Here is a 19,462-nt window from a genome sequence, read left to right as displayed (position 1 = left end):
CAAGGTTTAAGTATATCCGTTCTCTAAATAAATAAATATCTTGTGTAAAATTGTATCGTATTTAATAGTATTTTCTGCTAAAATTAATAACTATTTTATACCACTCCGCTACCACATCAAGTATTTTTGGCGCCGCTGCCGGGGACTATCTTAAAAGCCGGAAGCGCAACGCTATAATAAAAAAAAAAAACAGAAAATTTGTATATTTTTAAGATTTGGTTAAATATTTAAGTTTTATAAAGTATCTTTAGTTTGTAAAAATATAAGTTTTTATATATAACTTTTAGATTATAAAACAGAAAATTATAAAACAGAAAATAGAAAATAAAAAAAAATAAAAATAAAAACGCGTCGAAATTAAAAGCTGTCAGTTGAATTTCTGAACCCCGCGACTCGCGGGGTTTACTGCCTTGAATACCGCAACTCGCGGAGAAAACCTGACACGCGACAGAAGCCCTAATCCTGCATTTATTACGGGGAAATTAATTATTATTATTATTATTTAACCCTAATTATTATTATTATTATTATTATTATTATTATTATTATTATTATTATTATTAGTTTTATTTTAACTTTTACTTTTTATTTAATTTATGTATTTAGTATTAATTAGTTTAATTAATTTGTAAAATTAGTAGTTTTAATAAATAAATAATATAAAAATAATATTTATAAAAATTGTATTTTTTTACAACTTTTTGTATATTTTTATATTTTGTCCCTTTTTAATCGTTTTAACGTAATATTTGTATTTTTCGCTCATATTTAATTTTAAACTTAGTTTTTGCCATAGTCATTTTTATTCCTAGATTTTTAGGCTTTGCCATAGAATTTCTTAAGTGCTTTTTTTCTAGACTAAGATTTAGGTACTTTAGAATTTTGCGACGCCTTTTTAAGTTTTAGTTTCTTTTTAAGTTAATTCCATTTGGGATTTAGTTTTTCTTGTAAGCTTTAATATTTTTAGACGACTTTTACCTATGTATCAATTATCATTCCAATTAGTAATCTCAATTTGCGATTATAATTTTAAGTTAGTTGTAGTAATAAGGTTAGGTTAGTCAAGTATTTTTAAGTTTTTATAAGTTTCTTTTATTTTTCCGTCACCTTTTATTTTTCAACCATTTTTCTTTTTCAACCTTTTTCTGACGAACTCTTTTTCTTTCTTATTTCTCGCTATTCTAGTTTTAGGACATAGATTTTTATTCTACTTCTTATCTAAATTTCTTAAAATTACGAAAATTTATTTTAAGTGGTTAAATTAATAGACATCAAAATTTTCTGGTTCGTAGTAATAGTTGGATTTGTACGTGGACCGGGTTATTGGAGCCAAACAGTCCTCAATTATATTGAGACCAAACGAATCCTGCCCCTCTGCTGCATCTTTTGGCTATTCGAAACGTGGGCAAAATCAGAAAAGTCTATTGATTGGATAACTTATTATAAATTTTCTTTCCTTTTAAAAACTAATAGGATATTCAGTGAATGCACCGAGCAAGACATTCACCACCTTTTGTACGTTCACCACCTGTAACTAGATCAAGACATTTAGCAAATATTACCGCCGTTGATTTTTCTTTAGAATCATCATCCAGTCGACCAAGTACTTCAGTTCAAATTTCCGATAATCCATTTTTTGAACCCAACCTCACAATTGAGAATCCGGAGAATATTCAAGAACGGTTCGTAGATCCTGAACCATTACACTTTCCTCCGGAACCACCAATCATTCAAACAGAGATTGTTGAGGAACGAACCATTAAATCAGAATCCTCTAGTGATTCCGATTCAACAAATTCAATTATGGAGAATCTAGAACCTTTAAGTATGGAAGACCGAATGAGAGCTAAACGCACTGGCCAAGGTCACGCAATTACTCATCCAGACATTAATGCGCCAGATTATGAAATCAAAGGACAAATTCTACATATGGTGACTAATCAATGCCAATTTAGTGGTGCGCCGAAGGAAGATCCAAATGAACATCTACGTACCTTTAATAGGATCTGCACACTATTTAAAATCCGAGAAGTGGAGGATGAACAGATATATCTTATGTTATTTCCCTGGACTTTAAAGGGAGAAGCCAAAGATTGGTTGGAATCATTACCTGAAGGGGCGATTGATACATGGGATGTTTTAGTTGACAAATTTCTTAAACAATTCTTTCCTGCATCTAAAGCCGTAAGACTTCAAGCAGAAATTGTTACGTTCACACAGAAACCAAATGAAACTCTATATGAGGCGTGGACAAGATATGGAAAGTTATTAAGAGGATGTCCGCAACATGGTTTAGACACCTGTCAAATAGTACAAATATGCTACCAAGGATGCGACATCACTACAAGAAAAGACATAGATATAGCAGCTGGTGGTTCTATTATGAAGAAAACCGAAACTGATGCTTACAAAATTATTGATAACACTGCTTCCCACTCACATGAGTGGCACCAAGAAAAAGACATCGTTAGATCATCTAAAGCAGCTAGAGCCGATTCTAGCCATGACTTAGATTCCATTTCCGCAAAGATAGATGCTGTGGAAAGACGAATGGAAAAGATGACTAAGGATATTCACTCAATACGAATTAGTTGTGAGTAGTGTGGAGGACCACATTTGACAAAAGATTGTCTCAGTATTGAATTAACAATGGAACAAAGAGAGAATATTTCATACATAAATCAAAGGCCTGGAAATAATTATCAGAATAATTATCAACCGCCAAGACCGATTTACAATCAAAACCAGAATTATAACCGAAATATTCCATACAACAACCAACAAGGTCCTAGCAATCAACAAGTATCCAATAATACTTACAATCAGCAAAGACCAAATTTTCAAAACAAACCACCACAATAAACCGATGATAAAAAGCCGAATTTAGAAGATATGATGACGAAGCTAGTTGAAACTCAAACGCAGTTTTTCACATCTCAAAAACAAACCAATGAACAAAATGCTCAAGCATTTAGAAATCAACAAGCTTCTATTCAAAATCTGGAACAAGAAGTAAGTAACCTAGCAAGGTTAATAGGTGAAAGAAAACCGGGAAGTCTACCTAGTGATACAAATGCTAACCCCCGGAATGAAACAGCTAAAGCCATTACCACAAGAAGTGGTACAACACTTAAACCACCTGAAATACCTGTAACTTCTGATGAAGCCATTCCTACTCCACAAGAACCACAACCTGATCAAGATAAGGAAAAAGAACCGGTAGTTGAAAAGGTTAATGAAGATAACACAGCTAAGGCTAAACCTTATGTTAAACCATACCAACCACCACTTCCTTACCCGAGTAAAATGAAGAAAGAAAAACTTGAAGCCGAGCAATCCAAATTCTTAGATATGTTTAAACAGATAAATGTAAATCTTCCTTTCATTAATGTGATTTCAGGAATGCCTAGATATGCTAAATTCTTGAAAGATCTAATCTCAAATAGAAAGAAAATGGAAGAACTCTCGGCTGTTACTATGAATGCTAATTGTTCAGCAGTGCTGTTGAATAAGATACCAGAAAAACTATCTGATCCAGGAAGCTTCACAATTCCATGTTTTTTGGGTAGTCTTAGTTCAATAAAAGCATTGGCAGACTTAGGTGCTAGTATAAATCTAATGCCGTATTCACTATACGCTAAACTAGACCTTGGAGAATTAAAACCAACCAGAATAAGCATACAACTAGCCGATAGATCAACAAAATATCCTAGAGGGATAATGGAGAACATGCTAGTTAAAATTGGTACTTTAGTATTTCCAGTAGATTTTGTTGTTCTGGACATGGAAGAAGATTCTCAAGTTCCTCTCATATTAGGAAGACCATTCTTAAACACGGCTAAAGCAATGATAGACGTGTTCGGTAAGAAACTGACCCTAAGTATAGAGGATGAGAGTGTTACCTTTTCAGTTGATAGAGCAATGCAACAACCACAATCTGCAGATGATACATGTTATTATATTCAAACTATAGATGCACATGCAGAATTATTAGAAGAATTTCCAGAATTACAAGGAACAGGAGAATGTTCTTTAGGAGAAGGTAATGAACCAATTGATGAAGCTGAAATGTTAGCTACACTTATAGCTAATGGATATGAACCAACAACAGAAGAAATTCAAATGCTAAAAGAAGAAGACAGATATCGATATAAATCATCGATAGAAGAACCTCCGAAATTAGAGTTAAAGCCACTTCCAAACCATTTGGAATACGCTTATTTACATGATGAATCTGAATTACCTGTAATAATATCGTCTTCTCTTACTGAAAATGAGAAATCACAACTCATTTCTATGTTGAAAGCTCATAAACCAGCCATTGCATGGAAGATTCATGATATTAAAGGAATAAGTCCTTCGTATTGCACACATAAAATCCTTATGGAAGAAGGTCATAAAACGTATGTGCAACGCCAACGAAGACTAAATCCTAATATGCAAGATGTAGTTAAGAAAGAGATTATTAAACTGCTAGATGCAGGTCTAATTAATCGAATCTCTGATAGTCCATGGGTAAGCCCAGTTCAATGCGTACCTAAGAAGGGTGGCATGACTGTCATTACAAATGAGAAAAATGAACTTATTCCTACTAGGACTGTAACAGGATGGCGTGTGTGTATTGATTATAGAAAATTAAATAAAGCCACCAGAAAAGATCACTTTCCCTTACCTTTCATAGATCAAATGTTGGAAAGATTAGCCGGAAATAGTTACTATTGTTTTCTAGATGGATTTTCCGGATATTTTCAAATTCCAATAGCACCCGAGGACCAAGAGAAAACCACATTCACGTGCCCTTATGGTACTTTTGCTTACAAACGCATGCCATTTGGACTTTGTAACGCCCCTGCAACCTTTCAAAGGTGTATGATGGCGATTTTTCATGACATGATAGAAGAATGCATGGAAGTTTTCATGGATGACTTTTCAGTCTTCGGTGATACATTTGAATCATGTCTAGTTAATCTTGAACGAATGCTTATTAGATGCGAACAATCAAATCTAGTACTTAATTGGGAGAAATGCCATTTCATGGTTAAAGAAGGCATCGTTCTTGGACATAAAATTTCAAAAGAAGGAATTGAAGTGGATAGAGCGAAAGTAGATGTAATTGCTAAACTTCCACATCCCACCAATGTTAGAGGAATTAGGAGTTTTCTAGGGCATGCCGGTTTTTACCGACGTTTCATAAAAGATTTTTCTAAAATTGCCACTCCTATGAATAAACTCCTAGAAAAGGATGCTCCATTCATTTTTTCAGATGAGTGTATCAAATCTTTTAATATTCTTAAAGAGAAACTAACTAATGCGCCGATCATGATAACACCAAATTGGAATCTACCATTTGAACTAATGTGCGATGCAAGTCATTTTGTAATGGGAGCCGTTTTAGGACAAAGGATTGAAAAATGATTTCAACCTATATATTATGCTAGTAAGACGTTACAAGGAGCACAAACGAACTATACAACTACTGAAAAAGAACTCCTTGCTATTGTCTTTGCTTTTGACAAATTTCAATCATATCTCGTTCTAGCAAAAACGGTGGTCTATACCGACCATTCTGCTCTTAGATACCTATTTTCGAAACAAGATGCTAAACCAAGATTAATCCGTTGGATCTTACTCTTACAAGAATTTGATATTGAAATCCAAGATAAAAGAGGAGCAGAAAATCTCGCCGCTGATCATCTTTCTCGTGTTGAAAATCCCGAATTAGAAGTTCTAAATGAATCAGCCATACAAGACAACTTTCCTGATGAATATCTATTGAAGATAGATTATAAAGAAATCCCATGGTTTGCAGACTATGCAAATTATTTAGTATGTGGATTCCTTGAAAAAGGATTATCGTACCAAAGACGAAAGAAATTCTTCAGTGATATAAAACACTATTTCTGGGAAGATCCACATCTGTTTAAAAGTTGTCCCGATGGAATAATACGCCGATGTGTATTTGGAGATGAAGCTAGTAAAATATTAAACCATTGTCACACAGGACCAACAGGAGGGCATTATGGGCCTCAACTAACAGCAAGAAAAGTTTATGATGCTGGATTCTATTGGCCTACAATTTACAAAGACGCACACCTTCTTTGCAAATCCTGTGATGCATGTCAAAGGGCCGGAAAAATAAGTCAACGTGATGAAATGCCACAAAATGTCATCCAAGTATGTGAAGTATTTGACATTTGGGGTATTGACTTTATGGGTCCATTTCCAAAATCTCATAATAATCTATATATACTCGTAGCCATTGATTATGTATCTAAATGGGCGGAAGCACAAGCTCTCCCAACTAACGATGCACGAGTTGTAGTCAACTTTTTAAAACGTCTTTTTGCAAGGTTTGGAACACCGAAAGCTTTAATAAGTGATCGGGGTACTCATTTCTGTAATAATCAACTTGAGAAAGTTCTTAAAAGATATGGAGTAACTCATAAAATCTCCACCGCATATCATCCACAAACAAGTGGACAAGTTGAAAATACCAACCGAGCTTTAAAACGTATTCTAGAGAAAACCGTAGGATCAAATCCGAAGGAATGGTCCATTAAATTGGAGGATGCACTCTGGGCTTTTAGAACAGCCTACAAAACTCCAATTGGAACCACACCTTTTAGACTTGTTTATGGAAAAGCATGTCATCTTCCAGTAGAAATTGAACACAAAGCATTTTGGGCTTTGAAATCATGTAATCTTGATTTACATGAAGCTGGACGTCTATGATTAAGTCAACTAAACGAATTAGAAGAATTAAGACATGAAGCATACGAAAATTTGTTAATCTATAAAGAAAGAACGAAGAAATGGCATGATAAAAGAATCAGAAGTTCAAAAGAATTTAAAGAAGGAGACGGAGTTCTTCTTTTCAATTCACGATTCAAGCTATTTCCTGGAAAATTGAAATCAAGATGGTCTGGACCATTCATAGTCAAAAGAGTTTTCCCATACGGAACGATAGAATTAATAAATTCAAATGGGATTGAATTTAAAGTTAATGGTCACAGAGTTAAACATTACATACATGGTCCGATGGAAGTCGACAACGAAGTTAATCACAATTTCGACACAACAGCTAACTAAGTGTGGGGAGAATCAAGTCTTTAAAGGATAATATGTATTTCTTTTAGAGTTAGATTGTCTGTTTTCGTGTAGTTCTCGAAAATGGAACCCGAATGGTCTTTCCCTAGCAGACCCTAAAGAACTAGTCTTCTCACCCCCATTCTGAATTTTTATTTTTTTTAGGTTTTTACGAAATGAAGACTGCCTGTGAACTAAACCATGGTCTAATGCTACACGCTTTGATCACTAAACGTAATAATGACATACTCCCGAGTGAATTAGTATCAGTAATCAGAGAAAGAATGGACGGAGTTAGAAAAGAATCCAGATGCGAAGATAATAAGTTACAATTTGGTAAAGGAAAATCAAAATCCGCAGCGAAAAGAAGAGTACGACACCTAGAACGATGTCACAAATGCGGAAAATGGTCACATGGAGGTAAATGTTCAAATAATCAAACCTATTCAAATACCGAATTTGTTACTTTATGCAGAGACGGACCGTTCATATGTTTAGAAGAAAAGACACTGAATGCTCGAGGTTACGCCTATGTAGCCATGGAAAACCAATTAAACCGACTATCTTATGAATGGGATAGATCATATAACTAAGAAATCTATTTCACAGGTATGTTTGTACAGTTTTTATTTTTATTTTTATTTTTAACCTTTTGATAATAAACGCTAATTTGTTCGCTAAAAAGTATTAAATTGGTATTGAATAAAATTAGGTTTGGCGACCGAAATTATTGATATCATTCAAAAATTTATTACATCACTGCGAAATTTAACGTTTATTCTTAAGGTATAAATATCTTTAAACAATCAACCCAAAATATTTCAAAAATTCGTCATGAGTTAAATTAGGTTTTGGAACCGAAATTACTTTACCGAAAAGAGGGGCGCATATTTTTGATAATATTTGATTGATTAAAGTGGGATAAAAAGACAAAAAGATTTTTAATTTTATTTTTACCATGTTTTTAAAATTAATTTTTAAATCTTAAATTAATATTGTAAACTTTGTAAAAACAATATATTTAAAATTATAAATATTTGAAAAATTAATATAATTTGGTGTGACTTTATAATATGAATTTTTAAATTAAATTTGGTGTGAATTTTTAAAATATGAATTTTTAATTTTATACATTTCAAATTTTAAGTTTGGTGTGAATTTTTAATATTAATTTTAAATTTTATATTTAAGTTGTGTGAATTTAAAAACAAAAATTTACTTTATCTCATTAAGTTAAAAATATGATTTTTAAAATTCGTCGTAAGTTGAAGACTAGGTCTTTGAACCGAAATTGCTTTACCCGAGGGAGGGACGAGAACTTTTATTATCATTGTTTTTAATCTTATTGAATTAAAGTATGCCAAAAACATAAAAAAAAAAAAAAAAAAAAAACCCAAAAATCTTAGCTTTTAAAATAATCGCTACAAAAAGACAAATTTTAAAAATTTTGTCGAGGGACGGACTAGGACATCGATCCGAAACGACCTCGTCCTAAATAACAAGGGAAACAAAATTTTAAAATTAAGTACTTAATTGTTTTATAAGTTAATGATTATAAAAATAAAAAATAAAACAAAAAAAAACAAACTTCGCGAGTCGCGGAGTTTGAAGGCTTAATAGGCCGCGACTCGCGGGAGGACCGGATTACAGAAAAAAATAAAACGAGCTGAAACAGCTCAGTTTCACTCCCCAAAACCGAAAACCTGCGAAATACTCCGAAAAAATACCCAAAAACACCCCCAAAATCACAATTTTTAACCGTTAATCACCAAATCTTTTACTAAAATCATGTTGAGAAGGATGCTATCTAGGAATTACTCAAGAAAAACGGTAAATTTCTACACCTAAACACCATTTAATCCGAAATTTGGTGTTCTTGAGCAATTTTTTCCCCAATTTGATTTTGATGCTTTTTAGTGTAATTATGCTTAAATTGTTTATGTATTATGCTTGTATAACCTAGATTGATGCTATTTAACATGATTAGAAGCCTTAAACTTCAAATTTTGAGTAATCTAGGGTTTGTGTTCTTGAGCAAATTTGGGGCTTTTTGATATAAACAGGTTATGGCCGATTTTTGTCATGAATTGTTGCTAAATTAAGTAGTCTAACATGTCTAGGTAGTTAAATGATCCAAACTTTGAGCCTAAACATGATTTTGAGAATTAAAGTGGACTTTTTCAAGTCTAAAATTCATGAACTTGATTTTTGAAAGATAATGCCATTTGAAACTTGTTTAATTACTAGTAATGATTATTTTGAAATGTTATTTGAGTTGAATGCTTATGAACTTGGCGAACATTTTCGTATATGCTTATTTGAAAAAGTGTAGATTTGATAAAAATGTGAAAATGAGCTTAAGTTTGATATAAATTGATCATGTCATTGTAATTATTTTGATTGATGATTTTGCTGACACTAATGCATATTTGGATGCACAAAAATTGTGTTGGATGTGTTTTGCAGACTGAAAGGGATGAATCTTCATCCCAAGCTCGCAATGCTCCTGCTGAGAATGCAGGACAACAGGAAGTGGATAACTACTACAAGCAGGATATACCTCATCCAGTCATGACCTTTTCTGATATGCACTTGGAAGAGTTGCACCCGAACTTGAGATTTGACAGACTTTGGATAGATTATCCAAAATATCAAAGGGGTTTGCATACTCTTCATTCTAAGGTTGTTGAGGTACCAAGGGTCATAGAATGGGGACCCTTAGAAGCTGTAGAATTGGCCGGGCCAATTAGAGAATTACTTGTACAGAGGTATGGTAATTCTTCTTTTAATGACTGGGTACGTTTATTCACCATGCGTAGACCTGTATATAAAGTATGGTGTGAAGAATTGTTATGTAGTATAGAGTTGAATGATCGGGTAGCTAGTTTAACCGATCGTTCTTTTATTAGATTTTTGTTAGGCGGTTCGATGCGCCACATGTCTTTACTGGACATGGCTCAGGCTTTACGTATATATACGCCTGAGGAGTTAGCATCTGCCGATTGTAGAGGGTTGATACTAAACGGTAGAAAGATAGATGAAAATTTTGATACACACGGTGTGTGGAGTCAAATGACAAGCCATCACCGTTTCAAAGGGGGAAATTACTCTTATTTGGATATAGATAGAGCCGAATTAAGAGTGATTCATAGGTTTTTAGCTAATTCGATTACACAAAGGGGTAAAAACAAGGAAAAGGTAAATGAACAGGATTTGTTTTACCATATGTGTATTCGAGACCCACAAAGCGCTGTAAGTATACCGTATTGTGTGGGTTATTATTTATCAGCTATGGTTCGGGGGATGCGATCGCATAGCATAATAAGAGGTGGTATTTTTATTACTTTGATTGGTGAATATCTCGGTGTGGATATAAGTCGGGGGGGATTATTAGTAGAAGAACCAGAACCCCGCGATACTATAGGTTTAAATGTATACCATGGTGCGAAAGTTTTGAAAAGGTGAAATAACGCCGCAGTACCATACCATGGTAGACATCCACAGGTTGAGAGAAACCAACAGCAAGGTAATGTAGGAGGGGGGAATGAGATGCAAGAAATGCAAAGGTTTATAGCTTCTCAGGAGTACGAAAATGCTAGACAGAGAGCATTTGAAGATTGGGAAGTTCATCAGAACCAAATCATAGCCCATTGCCAACATATAGGTAGAAACTATATTCCTACACCGAAACCCATCTTCCCTCCCTGGTCTATAGAGATGCAGCCACCGTATCCTACGTATGACCCTGCCGAAGCATTCTATAGCACCTATGGTTATGCCTGGAACCCCTATTGGTACCAGTATCATCCCTAGTATTCTTAGTTTTATTTATTTTGTAAATTGTAATGATTGATACGTTTAATACTTTTGTTAATATTGTAATAGTTTTTATAATTGTCTAACTTTTATTCTTAGATTTTAATAATTTTTGAATGTGGGGTAATATACCAAACTTCAAAAATATGTATATATGTTTGCAGTTTATCTTATGTACACAATAGGGTAAAACAACACATTTTCAAAGACTGGCATTAAGTTCAGCAAAAGCAACTAATTTTGACGACAAGATGCAAAATATATGTGAAATAACAACAAGACGGAATGAACAAATGATGTGCACCATTTATCATTCAGCAAACAAACGCCAATATATTTGGAAACTTTGGTAAAAATTTAATCATTTTCACACAAATCACCCTCAATAATTTAAATTATTCCTGATTTCTTGCAAATGAGGGCATTGCAAGATCTTAAGTGTGGGAAGGGGTTAAATTCTTTCGGATTTTAAAATTTTTTACTTTATACACTTGGTTACCATTAAAAATACTAGTAAAGCAGTAGTTGTATTAGAATCTAGTGCTCTCTGATAATAAAGAACAGCCCTGGTCTTATATACTGACTACCCAATTCTAGTAAAATTTTTCAAAATTTTCAATTAAATGAACTCAAAATCATGTTTATACATATTTATGAACGATAAAACTAGGTTTTAACACCGAAATTATTTTTACCTCGGAAAGGACATAAATTGAGAAACAAACTGATGTGCAGCGGGGTGTATATAAAATATTTTTTGATTTTAGCAGGAAATACTATTAAATACGATACATTTTTACACAAGATATTTATTTATTTAGAGAACGGATATACTTAAACCTTGCTACAACACTTATAGGCAGTGTACCTAATCGTACAGTAGTATAGTTTTTAGTAAGTCCGGTTCGTTCCACAGGGAAATCTTTAAACAAAGCTCAACGCTATATTAATTTACTTTTATAAAAATACAAACATATATATAAGTAATATTATTATTATAAAGGGGGGTTTTTACCGTTTAATGACCGGTTTGTCGATTTTAAAACTTTAGTCGCAGTTAAAACCTAATGTAAAATATTAAATAAATAAAAGACTTAATTTAAAGCGTAAAATAAATAACGATAATGAAATTGCAATAAAAGTGCGATAAAATAAAATTGCGATAATTAAAAAGTACGATAATTAAAAGTGCGATTAAATAACAATAAATAAAAGTGCGATAATTAGAAGTGCAATTAAATATAAAATAAAGGAAATTAAATATGAAATAAAAGAATTATGCTTATTTAAACTTCCGTAATCATGATGTTTGACGTGTTGATTTTAGTTTTATGCCCATGGGTTAATTGTCCTTTGTCCTGGATTATTTAATATGTCCGTCTGGTTTTTGTCCATAACAGTCCATCGGTCATAAATATAAAGTGCGAGTGTCCTCGTCAAATTATCCTTATACCCGAAGTTAAATATTCCAACTAATTGGGGATTTAAACTGTAACAAGATTTTAATACTTTGTTTAATAATTACACCAGGATGTCGACTGAGTGTAACCCAAGGTTTTAATATTTTGTTATCAATTATACCAAGTGTCGTTGTACATAATTTCACCCCTGTTTTAATTATTCTAGTGGCTATTAATCCATTCCCGTGTCCGGTTAAATGAACGATTATTCGTACATAAAAATACCCCGCCCATCGTGTCCGATCGAGTGTATATGGTAATTTATAGGGATGCCCAATTGTAAATCTTTATATTAACATTAACAAACTATCATTTAGTTAAACAAATATAAAGCCCATTAATAGCCCATAGTCTAATTTCCACAAGTGTCGTTCTTTTGTCCAAACCCCAATTATGGTACAAAGCCCAATTACCCAATTTTAGTAATTAGCCCAACATCATGATTACTTCGTTTTAAATAAGCATAATAATAACTTAGCTACGAGACATTAATGTAAAAAGGTTGAACATAACTTACAATGATTAAAAATAGCGTAGCGTTACACGGACAGAATTTCGACTTACACCCTTACAACATTCGCTAACATACCCTTATTATTAGAATTATAATTAAAATTAAAATATAAATTATAAATATATATATATAATTTACGTATGAGAAGAAGAAGAAAAAGATTATGAAAATGATCAGATTTCGGTTTGCTTTATAGGGAGTTTCAAAACTGGGGGCTCCGCGACTCGCGGCCATTTTGGCCTTCAAACTCCGCGAGTCGCGGAGAATGAAATTACAGCTCAGTCCCTTTGGAGTCTTTCTTGCCGACGGTTTTTATTATTTATTATAATATATAAATAATTATAAGAATTATTTAAATATTATATTATATTTATGTGCATAGTTGACTTGTAATTTTTAGTCCGTTGCGTCGAGCGTTGAGAGTTGACTCTGGTCCCGGTTCCGGATTTTCGAACGTCCTTGCGTACAATTTAATATCTTGTACTTTGCGTTTTGAATCTTGTACTCTTGTAATTTCGAGACGTTTCTTATCAATAATTGGAACCTCTTTGATTGTCTTTTGTACTTTTGAGCTTTTTGGTCGTTTGCGTCTTCAATTCGTCGAATCTGTCTTTTGTCTTCACCTTTTATTATTTAAACGAATATCACTTATAAATAGAACAATTGCAACTAAAAGCTTGTCTTTCTTGAGGAATAATGCTATGAAATATATGTTCGTTTTTAGCATTATCAAATATTCCCACACTTGAGCGTTGCTTGTCCTCAAGCAATATCGTCTTGAAATACTAGAATCACTTCTTTATTCTTCACACTTTGTACATCAGTGATTTTCTATACGACGGTATAAACAATGGTAGTAACGATATGGTTTACAGTCCCACATGACTATAAAAATTTAGATCCATTAAAGAAATTGGATCTTTATGAAAATATTTGATCTTTTGAAAATTAAATCTAGTTTTTACCCTAGATAAGTTTTCCGGAATAACCCTTTACCGGTGTTTGCAAAATATTTTTGTGGGTTTGGTGGGTTTTAGATTTGAAAATTTTAGCTCAAAACTTGTGGTTTTGTGTCACCCACTTGCTAACCTTGTATTTGGAAAGCAACACGTCCAGTTTACTTGTCCCGTATATTACCTTTCGATAAACTACTGTCCGGTTGTAAAGGAAAGCGTTGAACAAGCAACTGTTAAGGCAATGTCCCCTGACATGCTTTTAATTATGGTTTATAACGTGTCGGACGCAATTACTATCCTTGGTAGGAGCAATAGTAAAGCTCACCCTTATAATTTTTCGGTATGGCACAAGGTCCTGTCTTTGACCACTATGCAACCACCGTTCTTACGGTTGACACCCGATTTAGTTCAGGTGACCTAATGAATTCCAGGTGAATTCCTAGGATTTTACGTTCAATGGTAATGAACACATTAAAAATAGGGTTTTCAGAAAACAAATCGGTTTGTATTTTTGATCAAAATATTTTCTCGTTCAAGCTCGAGTTTAGATATCATCGAATTCCATGAGTTTGAATTCTCAATCTTTAAGGTCAATCTCAAGGATTGAGTAATATCAGACTTAAAAGCTGATTTTTAATCTTTAAGGAGATTATCCTTTCTAGGGATCTGATTCATTATTCTTATCAAGCTAATTTGCACGGTGCCCCCCATTGTACGAGATAAATCCTTCTCATGGTTAGGATAAATCTGACCACTTGGCGACCCTGTTTAATGCTGAGGTCCGTGGATTTCCTGCTGATTTTAGTGATGACTTTTCTAGATTTTTCGTCAACCTACAGCTGGTCTGGACGACAACTTCATGACCTAAATCAAGAAGCGCGTTTCTTTTTCGGAAGGCTTTACTTCCTTTTAATGATGGAATTGATTCATCGTGTAGATCCATCTCTTCTTTTCTTTCATCGGGTAAAACAGTTTAGTTTAGTGCAAAGCAAAAGTATTTTCAGTTATTTGTTACAGATATATGTGACATATGTTTAAGATAACTTGGTAAATTTTCCCACACTTGGCTTTTATTTTCCTTTTTATCGTCCTCTATTCCATTTTAAATTAATTTTAACATTTTGGTTTGTTTCTCAATTTATGTCCTTTTTTGAGGTAACAATAATTTCGGTGTTAAAACCTAGTTTTATCGTTCATAAATATGTATAAACATGATTTTTAGTTCATTTAATTGAAAATTTTGAAAAATTTTACTAGAATTGGGTAGTCAGTATATAAGACCAGGGCTGTTCTTTATTATCAGAGAGCACTAGATTCTAATACAACTACTGCTTTACTAGTATTTTTAATGGTAACCAAGTGTATAAAGTAAAAAAAAATTTTAAAATCCGAAAGAATTTAACCCCTTCCCACACTTAAGATCTTGCAATGCCCTCATTTGCAAGAAATCAATAACAATTTAAATTATTGAGGGTGATTTGTGTGAAAATGATTAAATTTTACCAAAGTTTCCAAATATATTGGCGTTTGTTTGCTGAATGATAAATGGTGCACATCATTTGTTCATTCCGTCTTGTTGTTATTTCACATATATTTTGCATCTTGTCGTCAAAATTAGTTGCTTTTGCTGAACTTAATGCCAGTCTTTGAAAATGCGTTGTTTTACCCTGTTGTGTACATAAGATAAACTGCAACCATATATACATATTTTTGAAGTTTGGTATATTACCCCACATTCAAAAATTATTAAAATCTAAGAATAAAAGTTAGATAATTATAAAAATAATTACAATATTAACAAAAGTATTAAACATATCAATAATTACAAATTACAAAATAAATAAAACTAAGTATACTAGGGATGATACTGGTACCAATAGGGGTTCCAGGCATAACCATAGGTGCTATAGAATGCTTCGGCAGGGTTATACGTAGGATATGGTGGCTGCATCTCTATAGACCAGGGAGGGAAGATGGGTTTCGGTGTAGGAATATAGTTTCTACCTATATGTTGGCAATGAGCTATGATTTGGTACTAATGAACTTGCCAATCTTCAAATGCTCTATGTCTAGCATTTTCGTATTCCTGAAAAGCTATAAACCTTTGCATTTCTTGCATCTCATTCCCCCCTCCTACATTACCTTGCTGTTGGTTTCTCTCCACCTGTGGATGTCTACCATGGTATCGTACTGCGGCGTTATTTCGCCTCTTCAAAACTTTCGCACCATGGTATACATTTAAACCTATAGTATCGCGGGGTTCTGGTTCTTCTACTAATAATCCCCCCCGACTTATATCCACACCGAGATATTCACCAATCAAAGTAATAAAAATACCACCTCCTATTATGCTATGCGGTCGCATCCCCCGAACCATAGCTGATAAATAATAACCCACACAATATGGTATACTTACAGCGCTTTGTGGGTCTCGAATACACATATGGTAAAACAAATCCTGTTCATTTACTTTTTCCTTGTTCTTACCCATTTGTGTAATCGAATTAGCTAAAAACCTATGTATCACTCTTAATTCGGCTCTATCTATATCCAAATAAGAGTAATTTCCCCCTTTGAAACGGTGATGGCTTGTCATTTGACTCCACACACCGTGTGTATCAAAATTTTCATCTATCTTTCTACCGTTTAGTATCAACCCTCTACAATCGGCAGATGCTAACTCCTCAGGCGTATATATACGTAAAGCCTGAGCCATGTCCAGTAAAGACATGTGGCGCATCGAACCGCCTAACAAAAATCTAATAAAAGAACGATCGGTTAAACTAGCTACCCGATCATTCAACTCTATACTACATAACAATTCTTCACACCATACTTTATATACAGGTCTACGCATGGTGAATAAACGTACCCAGTCATTAAAAGAAGAATTACCATACCTCTGTACAAGTAATTCCCTAATTGGCCCGGCCAATTCTACAGCTTCTAAGGGTCCCCATTCTATGACCCTCGGTACCTCAACAACCTTAGAATGAAGAGTATGCAAACCCCTTTGGTATTTTGGATAATCTATCCAAAGTCTGTCAAATCTCAGGTTCGGGTGCAACTCTTCCAAGTGCATATCGGAAAAGGTCATGACTGGATGAGGTATATCCTGCTTGTAGTAGTTATCCACCTCCTGTTGTTCCACATTCTCAGCAGGAGCATTGCGGGCTTGGGATGAAGATTCACCCCTTTCAGTCTGCAAAACACACCAAACACAAATTTTGTGCATCCAAATATGCATTAGTGTCAGCAAAATCATCAATCAAAATAATTACAATGACATTATCAATTTATATCAAACTTAAGCTCATTTTCATATTTTCATCAAATCTACACTTTTTCAAATAAGCATATACGAAAATGTTCGCCAAGTTCATAAGCATTCAACTCAAATAACATGTCAAAATAATCATTACTAGCAATTAAACAAGTTTCAAATGGCATTATCTTTCAAAAATCAAGTTCATGAATTTTAGACTTGAAAAAGTCCACTTTAATTCTCAAAATCATGTTTAGGCTCAAAGTTTGGATCATTTAACTACCTAGACATGTTACACTACTCAATTTAGCAACAATTCATGACAAAAATCGGCCATAACCTATTTATATCAAAAAGCCCCAAATTTGCTCAAGAACACAAACCCTAGATTACTCAAAATTTGAAGTTTAAGGCTTCTAATCATGTTAAGCAGCATCAATCTAGGTTATACAAGCATAATACATAAACAATTTAAGCATAATTACACTAAAAAGCATCAAAATCAAATTGGGGAAAAAATTGCTCAAGAACACCAAATTTCGGATTAAATGGTGTTTAGGTGTAGAAATTTACCGTTTTTCTTGAGTAATTCCTAGATAGCATCCTTCTCAACATGATTTTAGTAAAAGATTTGGTGATTAACGGTTAAAAATTGTGATTTTGGGGGTTTTTTCTCGGGTTTTTTCGTGCAGAATTCGCAGTATGTTTTTGTTTTGGGTTGGGACTGATCTGTTATGCGTTTATATTTTTTTTCTGTATTTTGATCCCTCCGCGACTCGCGGTGAATTACTCTTCAAACTCCGCGAGTCGCGGAGTTTGATATTTTTTTTTTTTTTTTTTTTTATAATCATTAACTTATAAAACAATTAAGTACTTAATTTTAAAATTTTGTTTCCTTTGTTATTTAGGACGAGGTCGTTTCGGATCGATGTCCTAGTCCGTCCCTCGACAAAATTTTAAAATTTGTCTTTTTGCAGCGATTGTTTTAAAAGCTAAGATTTTTGTGTTTTTTCAATGTTTTTGGCATACTTTAATTCAATAAGATTAAAAATAATGATAATAAAAGTTCTCGTCCCTCCCTCGGGTAAAGCAATTTCGGTTCAACGACCTAGTCTTCAACTTACGACGAATTTTAAAAATCATATTTTTAATTTAATGAGATAAAGTAAATTTTTGTTTTTAAATTCACACAACTTAAATATGAAATTCAAAATTAATATTAAAAATTTACACCAAACTTAAAATTTGAAATGCATAAAATTAAAAATTCATACTTTAAAAATTCACACCAAACTTAATTTAAAAATTCATATTATAAATTCATACCAAACTTATATTAATTTTTCAAATATTTACAATTTTAAATATATTTTTTTTACAAAGTTTACAATATTAATTTAAGATTTAAATATTAATTTTAAAAACATGGTAAAAATAAAATTAAAAATCTTTTTGTCTTTTTATCCCACTTTAATCAATCAAATATTATCAAAAATATGTGCCCCTCTTTTCGGTAAAGTAATTTCGGTTCCAAGACCTAATTTAACTCATGACGAATTTTTAAAATATTTTGGGTTGATTGATTAAAGATATTTATACCTTAAGAATAAACGTTAAATTTCGCAGTGATGTAATAAATTTTTGAATGATATCAATAATTTCGGTCGCCAAACCTAATTTTATTCAATACCAATTTAATACTTTTTAGCGAACAAATTAGCGTTTATTATCAAAAGGTTAAAAATAAAAATAAAAATAAAAACTGTACAGACATACCTGTGAAATAGATTTCTTAGTTTTATTATCTATCCCATTCATAAGATAGTCGGTTTAATTGGTTTTCTATGGCTATATAGGCGTAACCTCGAGCATTCAGTGTCTTTTCTTCTAAACATATGAACGGTCCATCTCTGCATAAAGTAACAAATTCGGTATTTGAATAGGTTTGATTATTTGAACATTTACCTCCATGTGACCATTTTCCGCATTTGTAACATCTTTCTAGGTGTCGTGCTCTTCTTTTCGCTGCGGATTTTGATTTTCCTTTACCAAATTGTAACTTATTATCTTCGCATCTGGATTCTTTTCTAACTCCGTCCATTCTTTCTCTGATTACTGATACTATTTCACTTGGTAGTATGTCATTATTTCTTTTAGTGATCAAAGCGTGTAGCATTAGACCATGGTTTAGTTCACAGGCAGTCTTCATTTTGTAAAAACCTAAAAAAAATAAAAATTCAGAATGGAGGGAGAAGACTAGTTCTTTAGGGTCTGCTAGGGAAAGACCATTCGGGTTCCATTTTCGAGAACTACACGAAAACAGACAATCTAACTCTAACAGAAATACATATTATCCTTTAAAGAC

Source organism: Rutidosis leptorrhynchoides, chromosome 3 (assembly GCF_046630445.1).
Source record: "Rutidosis leptorrhynchoides isolate AG116_Rl617_1_P2 chromosome 3, CSIRO_AGI_Rlap_v1, whole genome shotgun sequence".
NCBI lineage: Eukaryota > Viridiplantae > Streptophyta > Magnoliopsida > Asterales > Asteraceae > Rutidosis > Rutidosis leptorrhynchoides.
This window is presented reverse-complemented; position numbering follows the sequence as displayed.